We start from the raw sequence: 12,345 nt of genomic DNA, 5'->3' as shown, positions 1-12,345 counted from the left end.
ACATTCTATTAAGTGCAAAGTGAACAAAACAGAAACAAACCTACCAGGTTTTGGTCTCCATGCATCTTCTTGCATTATACAATATGCAAGCAGGAAGCAATTATTATGTACACAAAAAAAAAAAAAAAAAAAAAAAAAGAGAGGGAAACTACATAAATCTACCATTTTATTCCACACACACATATGTATATAATTAGGCCTATTAACTTAAATAAAGGGTTAAAATAGTTAATAAAATATTACTTAAATGAAACATAAAAGTTAATTATTTATAACATAATAAAAGGGTTTGTAAATAATCATTCAAATTCTTCAAGTATTTTATCCCCCATTTTACAAAATAGTATTAAGTATAAAATTATTACAGCTATACTATCAATTTTTCTTAATTTTGATGTCACACAGCTACTGAAACTGTAACTCCATTAATTTCCAATGGAGAAATGAAGTGTTAACACCATTTTAACACTATTTTAAAACAATGTTCGCGATTTATTGTTCATCTACTTTTTAGTCAATATATTAACAAACAATATTTTATGCACATATAAAATCCACACATGCTATCTTGAAAGGCTCGTGCTTTCTTCCACTGATCCAAATAACCATGTCAACATCACTGTCACATAGTTTCACACTTTTCATCTTTCCAAAATCAGCAGCGATTTTATGAGCTTCTCATAAGGCAGATTAGCATCGACCTCTGAAAAAATGCAAGTTAATACAATTTGAGCTTTTGAACGCTAGAAAGCTATGGATGGGCTTATCAACAGGAGAAATTAAAAAGGAAGCACAAAACGGCAAGCCAGAAAAAAAAAAAAAGCTCTTAATTCTTTCACAAGCTTACAACATAACTCATTCATGTGTTTACAGCTTAGCTTACTCATGAGTCAGGACCCTAAGTCCTTCTCAGCCTCGGTAATTCATTTCTCTCCCTGCATTCCTACCTCTCTCTTTTGTATCTCTCTTCTTTTCTTTCCCCCACTATTCACAATTTTGAGCCTTCTTGCGGGACAGTTTATTTGCACTTGCAGTCCAGTGTTGTCAAATCAACATGAATACTGTAGCACTGAGTGATGAAAAAAAATATATATATTATTAAGCAAGTACTAGAATTTTTCGATGAAGAGAAACAAACAGATCAATATCTGTTTCCTCCAAATCAGATGATTTAAGGTCACAACATTTAATCAGGAACTGACTGGATTTGAGACAAACAATGAACCATTGTTGTCTTTTAGGTAATGTGAGAGTTAGGGTAGGGCTAATGCAGAGCTACATATTCTGTATACAACATGTTTATCTTGAAATCGTAACTACATAACAGTAACAACGACGTTTCATAAAAAAAGGAGAGTCTTTAAAAACGAACAGTGGCACTCCCACCAAGGTGAGGGGCTAAAGGGACTCAACTGGACCCAAATGAAAAAAAATGGAGAAAAAGCAAAAAAGAAAGAAATGAAGAAGAGGAAAGACTTATATTACATTGACGCATATGTATCTATTATAGTGGGAAGTGTGTGATTTATAAAACATTTAATTTCAAATTGCATCCTCGTGAATAGATTTTTACAACACACTTTTATTTCAAAAAGCACAAATATCGATAATGTTCGAAAATTGGTAACCTTTATTTTGAGTGTATCTAATAGCCCCACCCATTGCCACCAGGGAATCACTTTCTGCGCTTTTCATTTCATCCACACTTTCAGTAAGAAAACAGTTTTACAACTTCAATGCTGCCTTATATCACTGATTACGAATAGCCTCCCCCCCCCCCAAACTATATATCTTGGTTTCGCACAGGAAACAAATAAATAACAGTTAATTTGAACTCACCACACTTAGGGAGCATATCTGGGCAGAGGCATCATATCAGAGCGACAGCATATCGGGCTGGAGGCAGAATATCAGGGCACAGGCAGCTATCAGGGCAGAGGCAGAATATCAGCGTAGAGGGAGCTTTATCAAGGTGGAGGCATCATATCAGAGCGACAGCATATCGGGCTGGAGGCAGAATATCAGGGTGGAGGCAGCTATCAGGACGGAGGCAGAATATCAGCGTAGAGGGAGCTTTATCAAGGCGGAGGCATCATATCAGAGCGACAGCATATCGGGCTGGAGGCAGAATATCAGGGTGGAGGCAGCTATCAGGACGGAGGCAGAATATCAAGGCAAAGGGAGCTTTATCATGGCGGAGGCAGCATAAGAGGGCAAACAGACGCTGTAAAGAGAAGAAAAACATTTCGATTAAAACCAGGTAAGTAATATTAATTAGAAGGGATGCAGGCATTCAATATAATACAAATTATGGTTTGTCGTGTTTTAGGTTTTTGCCACCTGCTATTGAAACATTAGAAATATCTGGTGTAAAATTCTGTATTCAACATTAATTTGAAGTATTGTTCATAAACTAAATCAGGCTGAATATGGAATTAAAAAACGCATATGTACAAAGACAAAAAACCTCTCAGCACATAAACAAATAAATAAATTATAAATTTACAATCTGTACCATATCATCACAAGTTTAGAAATATAACACCAATTTGTGTAACTAATCAGCAAAAAATAAAAACTACATAACAATCTGAGTTATTTCTCTTGAATCAACTGCACTGTTCCTAGCATCAGACTGTCTATGGTTGTTCAACCTCACCCACTGCGACGCAAATATACTGTACTATGCAGCAGAGTGAGTGCATAGGATTACTTCTTCCTACCACTACTTCAAGCTGAACATAAAGTAAGACATTAATAATAATACATGGCCAAGGTCAACCAAAAACTGTTGTCGTCACATCCACATGCCTGGCCAAAGGTGATCGATCATCCAACAGATACAGGAGCAACGTGGTGAGCACGATGTTCCCTCGAGTAAATTAAGACATTAAGTAATACTAACATATAAAAGGAGTAATATCGAAAATGTGGAATAATAGTTCCAGGTCCAATGCAATACAGAAATGTTTTCGTCTACTTAATGGCTGACTTATATACATGAACAAAACATAGGAAAATTTTCGATAATATCAATCAATCAATCAATTACAAATTCCGCGAGTATACATGCGTGTTTGCTTTCCAATTATCTGAGACACTCAACAATAACATCCAGGCCCACGACAATATATATATACATAATTTGAAATGGTAATGGAAATTATGGGAAAACAACTGAACAGATTTTAATAAATTACCCCTCATTTTAAAGCTTGGAACCCAAAGTTTTTCAGAAAAATAGTAGTTTTCACTGAAATGTCAATTTTCCTACATTATTTTCTTATTTTCCAAAATCCATCTGTCGTCAGTTTTGAGAAATAATGGCTTTTTCAGAATAAAACAAAACATAAGCACAATACAATAAACCACAGCCGTCTGGATCCCTTCGCCTAGCGTCTCGTTGTTAACTGCCTGCTCTATGCTGACGATTTCGCATATCAAAGATGGCAGCAGCTAACACCCCCTTCACGCAATCACGTACAGTACAAGAGTTGTATGAATTATCTGGTAACACACAAAAATTTCAATTTTTTTTGTTTTGAATATTATTTTTACGAACATGCAAGAAAATTACATTTGACTTGATCTTCTAAATTTGAACTAACACACATCCTGTTGGCATAATTCATAGTTTCAGGACCTTTCTAGACGGTGGTTTACTATAGCACACATATCGGAACACATTTTCTGTTTCTTTTTTTCCAATCTTTGCTAACAATGGCCTAACAAATTTCACTATGAGTATTTCGCTAACTATCTTTTGATGACCTGAGACACTACACTTCAGTAAACCACACTATGAAAGGGGTGATATCAAGTATTTATGCATAGTTTTCAATATGTGGCTCGATTTCTTACAGTATGGCACAGCAGTTTCAACAAATTCTTGCACATGTTTTATTAGCCCTATAAAGGACTGTTTAGAGCAGCAAAGGCCTCCTCTATCTTGATTATAGCTTAGTTCCATGAGTGGTGTTGATGAATTTGACATTGAAATGTTGCTAACACATATGTCACAACTTAGTCTTTCATCCACAACACGAACCAAATATCCACAAACCAATGCTTGAGTGGCTGTTTTATGAAAACTGTATTTCAGGCTCTCGAATTCTATCGAGAAGGATAGTTACGTAATCCGGAAGAATATTTTCATCAGCAGATTCAACACTGGAGATCGTGCTTGGCAAGCTTTCATCACAGTAATTTTGATTCCTGCTAGCAACATTGGTACTTTTAGAAGAAATCATGATGCCAGATTTTAGCATCCTTTTCATGGCACATGCTTCTGTACATGCATCTGTAATGTCATTAGATCCACCTCCCATTCTGATTGCGCTAAAAACTGCATCCAAGGGATCTCCGGAAAATCTCCTAGTAAGGACATAAAAGAATCTGTTTTGCAGCAGGAAAGTCACACACTCTACTGTAGATTTCACTGTAAAAAGAGCACTTCTGCGGTCTCATTGGTTAAGCCCTTCATTTTTGCACGCTTCGATTCAGTTTGAATTTTCATAATATATTCACTGAAATCTTCGTTTAGCCATTGTAGCCTTTCATCAGCTACGGAATAAAAATGCATGCAGTCTTCATTATTTTGTCTAAGATGCTGAGTTCTGTCGCTGATATCATGAAACGTAAAAGATCTGTACATTGACTTCATAAATTGGATTGTTGAATCTGCCTTTGAAGAATAAATCTTATAGTTTAACTGGGACTGATTGTTCTTTATGAATTGTATTGTGGCCGTTACAGCAGGAGAGAATATCTGAACAGCGGACAGGACATTCATCTTTTCCAAGTTGCTGGGTTCAACATGTTTTTTTGTTGAATAGCGAACTGGCTTCGCAGTCAGATCTCTCTGTAATCGATAAATTTCCTTTAGATATTTAGGCCTAATTACACATTGCTGTCCGTGAGTTCTCTTTCCAGGAACTGAGACCTGGTATTCTTAAGTACATGGCAATAATCGAAACTGAAGTAAAGTTTACGATTATGATCGCATGGATGAGGGACATACGTCTTGAGTTCTCCGCCTCCAAATTGCTTCAACATAGAAACATTCGTCCTATGATTATCTGTCACTATCCTAAGTACATAGAAACCACAATCTTCTACAGCATTTATCACTTCCTTAACTAAAAGGTAGAGATCGCAGCCTTGCAGACCTCTAACTAGGAAATTAGCCGCGGGAATTGTGTACTTTGTAGACAAACCGTTTACCACAAAACAGAGTTGCTTGTTTGCTAACATAGGATATTTTCCTATGCTTGAGTCATACAACTCGTCAGTATTGACTGCTCCAATGAATTTATCTGTTGTCCTATCATAGATAAAGCGTTCCTTTATTGCCATTTCTTCAACGATAATTGAGACAATCTTCTCTGTTGGTTGCAGGGTCTCACACTCAGCTTTAAGCCTGTCTTTTACCAACTTTGAAATGCCCACATCACAGTCAATATGTCCCATGTACCTGTCTAGAGTACTTCGTGAAGGAGCTGAAATAAATCCGGAAGTTCTACCATGCTCATAACACTTAGGGGATGCTATTCTCCACGCAACACAGTATTGAATAGATTGTTCTGACCACTCCGGTTTTTTCCTTTTGAAGTTATAAATTTGGTCCAATAGGCACACAGCTTTCTGATTCTTTTCGTTTGCAGCCTCTTTATCATATTAATTTTCTTTATTTCTGGACACTCATCAAACTTTTTCTGTGCATTTTCAGGTTCAGATTTTACGTCTGCCAATTGTTTTTGCAGTCTCTGTATTCTGGATCAAAGCCTACTATTTATTATCCTTTGGTGACCATTATTTCTTGTCGGAAAATCAACTTGAATTCCGATGCCACTCTCTACGTGCCTTTCATTCCACTGTTGATTGTTTGTCGCTCTTCTCGATGTGTCCTTTCTCGTATTTTCCGTGGAGTTCTAGCTGTTCTGACGATAGCTCGGATAATCAAGAAATATGGTTGGTGCAACACCAGGCTTTAAAATCTTTCTTTTACAATTTTCCCTATAGTTTTCTTCTTGAAAATGAAGGCTATGGTTGGTGCAACACCAGGCTTTAAAATCTTTCTTTTACAATTTTCCCTATAGTTTTCTTCTTGAAAATGAAGGCTACAAACACGTGCATAATCGGATGGAATGCACTTACTTCCTTTGGCATCACATTGTCTTCTTATGACAGCTAGCACCTTTCTCGAAGTTCTTCTGCCTAGGGAATGTCATGAAATATTATTCCTACCGAAATAGATTTTCCCTGTTTGGATTTACAAAAAGGTACACAACAATTAACTATTTTCAACCATTACTACGTTTGCAACTATGTAAATCTGTGCGTGAAGCTCAAGCACCGACATGTATAGATATGCACTGCTATACACCACACCATTGTCCTGATATGTGTGTGTTGGGTGGTGCTTATAGCGGAGAATTATGTCAATACATGTGTACGGCGGGTTCCATGTTAAACTATAGCATAGAGCAGGCAGGTGAGGGGATCCAGACGGCGGTGCAATAAACAATATCGCACAAAGGCTATGACCTGCAGGATTGCTGACATACAGTATTTAGAGTTTAGATGGCTCAGATTCTCTGACATCATAATGTCAATATGTCGATCTACAATTGTGTAACTTTTTGAGAACTTTTCTGTAATATTAGTTACTAAAAACTTCAAGATTTACTAATAAGAATTTACAGGTCAGATTCTCTGGTGTGTAATTTTCTGAGTACAGCTGTCTGTGTATTGGATATTAAAAATTACAAAACTTAAGAATGTTTGATGACATTATTAGTCTACCATTAAAAATGAAATATTATTATAGTGAATGCCATGATGTATTTGTCACTAATTATACAGATTAATGCTTTATTGACATGACAGTGAAACCTTTTGGGGTTAGGGGTAGAGAATATCTGAAGTTAAATCTTCATTTCTATAATATTTATTGAGTGACTGCTATATAGTAGGGCACAGTCTATACAAAACTTACGTAAGATAACAATATTGTTCTTAAAGGTAAAATATGTTTATAGTTATTAATCAAGTGGTATGGGTCTTTTCCATATATTTAATGTTGGTGTGGTGTAGGTATTTAAAGCTGAAAGTTGGAATTTATAAAACAGTTATGCTACTGGTTGTTCTTTATGGTTGTGAAACTTGGAATCTCACTTTGAGAGAAGAAGAGAGATTAAGGGTGTTCGAAAATAAGATGCTTAGGAAAATATTTGGGGCTAAGAGGGATGAAGTTATAGGAGAATTGAGAAAGTTACACAACTCAGAATTATACACATTGCAGTCTTCACCTAACATAATTAGGAAAATTAAATCCACACATTTCAGATGGCAGTACATGTATCATGTATGGGTTAATCTATAAATTGATAGAGAGTGTTAGTTGGAAGATCTGAAGGGAAAAGATCTTGAGGAAGGCAGATGTAGTTGGGAGGATAATATTAAAATGGATTTGAGAAAGTTGAGATATGATGGTAGAGACTGGATTAATCTTGCTCAGGATAGGGACCCATAGTGGGCTTATGTGAGGGCGGCAATGAACCTCCGGGTTCCTTAAAAGCCATTTGTAAGTAAGTGACATAGATATTTATATGTGTAATTCTCTTCAGTATTGTCTGGAAGAAGCACAAAAATTATAATGCCTATGGAAAGACCGAAAGGTATTACTTACTGATAAAATAAGAGGCCTACAAAATCTTGTAGTGTCCCGATCACTTTAGCAAGATCTCTTAGCAGGATAAAATGATTCCACCCTCTACAGTTCAAGTTAGTTCACGAAACGTGCACCAGCTATATCAAGACGGTATGCCTATTGTTGGAAAGCATGGCAAACCTGATACACTGACTGACAAAAAAATCACGCACCAAGGAGGAGTTGTGGGAATTGCATGAAACCTGATGCGGATGATCGTAACATTGATGTAAGTAAATGATTACAATATTAGAGCAAAATAATAATTTTATTGCTGAAAACTGACCACCTGAATTGAGGCTCTAGTAGCCTGTTTGTCCACCTCTAGTTTGGATGCAAGCTGTAATATGGGCAGGTATGGAGGCATACAGATTTCGTATGGTATCCTGCGGCATATCTGTCCATATTTGCCGCAACTGGTTCTCTATATCTTGTAAACTCCTAGATTGCTGAAGTTGGTGTCCCAGGTGATCCCAGACATGTTTGATTGGTGACAACTCTGGCGATTGTGCAGGCCATGGAAGTGTGACAATGTTGCGGAGGCATTCCCGTGACATCCTTGCTGTGTGCGGCCGAGCATTATCCTGCTGGAAAAGACCTTTAGGAAATCCTGCCATGAGTGGCAACACATGTGGCTGAAGAATGTCCTGCACATATCGCTGCGCTGTTATTGACACTCGTATCATTACTAGGGGTGACCGACTGTCATATGTGATGACCCCCCAGACCAGCACGCTAGCAGTGGCTGCGGTGTGTCGCGCCACAGAAAATGTAGGATTGAGGCGTGCACCACGAGGTCTCCAGACATGAACACGACCGTCGTGAGAGCTCAAAGAGAACCTGGATTCGTCACTAAAGACAATCCGGTTTCAGTCTTCAGCAATCCAGGTTTGTCGCTCACGACACCACTGCAAACAGAGGTGACGGTGGACGTGTCAATGGCAGGACACGTAATGGGCACCGTGAGACCAAATTTCCTTCAGCCTGGTGCCTGGAAATGGTTCGGGCAGACATAGGGGCCTGTAATAATGGTGCTACCTGTCTTAGGATGGCGGGTGACGAAACAGCTGGATCTGTTCGGGCTTGCCGGAGGATTCGACTTTCTTCTCTCCTGGCGCTCAGTCGAGGGCATCCTAAGCCCAGTCGCTGTGTGTGCATGCTCTCACGCATCCACTGATCCCAACACGTCCTAACAGTGTGGTCAGAACGGCGTAGGTAGCTGGCGATTCGCTGATACGCCATCAAGCCTCGCGCATTCCAATAATGCGCCCCCTCTCAAACTCCGTTAACTGGGTAAAGTCTCTTCGATTGCGTCGTAGAGGCATGTTGAATGATCGACGACTTTTATGCAACCGGAAACAACAGTCCACTATGTTCGAGTAGCCTGTGCAAGCCCTTTTATAGGCCACGAATGACAGCAGGTTCACGACCTCTGGTGGCAACACCATTCAACAAATTACTATGCTAATCATTTCACAATCTCACTGAGATGTAACTGTATGCCGAGGTTTACAGCAAAACGACAACTCCTTCTTAGTGCGTGATTTTTTTTGTCAGTCAGTATATTTTCTTAACTCTCACCTACAATCCGCAATGACCTGAAATAGCTACTGCTTCACTCCTACTGATCGTCCTGACATTGTTACTTCCATTTTCGCATTGAAACTCAAGAACTGAAGATGTATAGGTCCAATAAAAAGTATTTAACATAAAGAAAACAATTCAGAGGGGTATGTTTCATTATTATGGAAGCAAATAACTTCCAAAATGTCTGGTACTCTTCATTGGAAATAAATTTGAAAAATTTTAATTTGAACTTCTAATGAACTTAGTTTGCAGCATTTGCTGCACAAGCCACTAGTATTACCATATTTCCAAACTATACGTGAATTGTACCAACTATGAAATCCATTCCTCGACATCTATCAGTACTGCATTGGTATACACTTTCTTGAATATTGCCCATTCCATTCTATCGCATTAACATTTCATTATAATTTAGAACCTCCAAAAATAATAAAATTATTCCATACACTTCTCTGATTTCATATCCTCCATAATCACTTTTGTTTCTGAATTTATCTCAAGCTTATTGTGGTTCTTGCATTTTTGTATATCTACAATGAGTATCACATTTTTGGAAGACCGTTATAAAATGTGACAAATGCAACTATTGCTTAAATCCCGTAACATATATAAATTTGGCATAATATTAATTGTAAAGATGGTTATAATATTCTGAATGTAACTGTAAGAAAATTATGCTGCTAAACGATCTCATAATGCTTAGCTGTAATTTTCTGACATCCAAATCAGATGGTTTAAGGTCACAACATTTAATCAGGAACTGACTGGATTTGAGGCAAACAATTAACCTCGTGTTGTCTTTTAGGTAACATGAGAGTTAGGGTAGGGCTAATGCAGGGCTACATATTCTGTATACAACATGTGTATCTTGAAATCGTAACTACATAACAGTAAAAACGACATTTCACAAAATGAGAGTCTTTAAAAACAAACAGTGGCACTTCTACCGAGGTGAGGGGCTAAAGGGACTCAAGTGCACCCAAATGAAAAAAAAAAATGGAGAAAAAGGAAAAAAGAAAGAAACAAAGAAGAGGACAGGTTTATATTACACTGACATGTATGTATCTATTATAGTGGGAAGTGTGTGATTAATAAAACATTTAATTTCAAGTTGCATCCACGTGAATAGATTTCTACAATACACTTTTATTTTAAAAAGCACAAAATATCGATAATGTTAAAAAATTGGTAACTTTTATTTTGAGTGTATTTAATAGCCCCACCCACTCCCATCAGGGAATCACTTTCTGTGCTTCTCAGTTCATCCACACTTTCAGTAAGAAAACAGTTTTACAGCTTCAATATTGCCTTATACCCTGATTACAGAGAGCCTCCCCCCCCCCCCAAAAGTATATATCTTAGTGTGCCACAGGAAACAAATAAATAACAGTAAATATGAACTCACCACACTTGTTGTTGAGCAGTACAAGTTCTTATGTTAGGTGCTGTAAAGAGAAGAAATAACATTTCGATTAAAACCAGGTAAGTTATATTAATTAGAGGGATGCAGGCATTGAATATAATACAAATTACGATTTGTCATGTTTTAGTTGTTTGCAAGCTGCTGTTGAAACATTAGAAATATCTGGTGTAAAACTGTGTATTCAACACTAATTAGATATATTGTTCATAAACTGAATCAGGCTGAAGATGGAATTCAGAAATCCATATGTACAAAGACAAAAAAGACCTCATCATCTCATAAACAAATAAATAAATGGTAAACGATCTGATAATGCTTAGCAGTAATTTTCTGACATTCAGATCAGATGATGAAAGGCCACAAGATTTAATCAGGAACTGACTGGATTTGAGCCAAACAATGAACCTCATGTTGTCTATTAGATAACGTGAGAGTTAGCGTAGGGCTAATGCAGGACTACATATTCTGTTCACATGTTTATCTAGATATCATAACTACATAACAGTAAGAACGACATTCAATAAAATGAGTGCCTTTAAAAACGAACAGTGGCACTCCCAGCAGGGAGAGGGGCTAAGGCGACTGAAGCGCATCGAAATGAAAATAAAACGAAGAAGAGGAAAGATTTTTATTACATTGACGTGTATGTATCTATTACCAGTATTGTGTGAAATGTGTGATTTTTTTTAAATATAATTTCAAATTGCATCCATTTGAATAGATTTTTACAATATACTTTTATTTCAAAAAGCTTTAAATGTCGATAATATTCGAAGATGAGTAACTTTTATTTCAGGTGTATGTAATAGCCCCACCCATTCCCAGCATAGAACCACTTTGTGTACTTCCCAGTCCAGCCACGCTTTCAGTAAGAAAAGTTTTAGAGCTTAAATGTTGCTTCATATCACTGATTATGGCTAGCAGTCCCAAACTTCGTATCTGGGTGTGCCACTGGAAACAAATAAATAACAGTAGATATGAACCCACCTTTGTTGTCATGCACATATTCTGGAGTAAATCGGGTACTGTAAAGAGAAGAAGTAACATTTTGTTTAAAACCATAATTAGAATGATGCATGCATTGAATAGAATAAAAATTATGATTGGTTGTGTTTTAGCTTTTGCCAGCTGCTGTTAAAACATAAAAAATATCTGATGTAGAACTCTGTACTCAACACTAATTAGAACTTGTTCACAATCTGAATCGTGCTGAAGATGAAATTGAGAAAGGTGTATGTACAAAGATGAAAAAGACGTCATAAGTATGTAAACAATAAATAAAGGGTAAATTTACAATGCGTAGTAATTCATCACAAGTTTAGAAATATAACACCAATTTGTATAACTAATCAACACAAAATAATAAGTACATAACATACTGAGTTATTTCCTTGAATCGACTGCAACGTTCCTAGCATCAGACTATCTATGGTTGTTCAACCTCACCCACTGCCACGCAAATATACTGTACTATGTCACAGAGTGAGCGCATAGGATTACTTCTTCCTAACACTACTTAAAGCTGAACATAAATTTAGACATTAATAACAATCCATGCCCAAGGTCAACCAACAAACTACTGTCGTCACGTGCACAAGCCTGGGCAGAGGTAATCGATCATCCA

General features: G+C 37.1%; 1 long non-coding RNA gene across 1 annotated transcript; it reads right to left on the bottom strand.

The window, feature by feature from the left end:
• Nucleotides 1-221: 221 nt before the first annotated feature.
• On the bottom strand, nucleotides 222-6,459 carry LOC138713990 (uncharacterized). Its single transcript, XR_011336024.1, has 3 exons — nucleotides 6,157-6,459; nucleotides 1,840-2,224; nucleotides 222-703 (listed from the first exon to the last, which is right to left on the bottom strand). It is a non-coding gene; the product is annotated as an uncharacterized lncRNA (long non-coding RNA).
• Between the last annotated feature and the right edge of the window lie 5,886 nt (nucleotides 6,460-12,345).

Source organism: Periplaneta americana, chromosome 14 (assembly GCF_040183065.1).
Source record: "Periplaneta americana isolate PAMFEO1 chromosome 14, P.americana_PAMFEO1_priV1, whole genome shotgun sequence".
In the NCBI taxonomy this organism is placed as follows: Eukaryota; Metazoa; Arthropoda; class Insecta; order Blattodea; family Blattidae; genus Periplaneta; species Periplaneta americana.
This window is presented reverse-complemented; position numbering and strand designations above follow the sequence as displayed.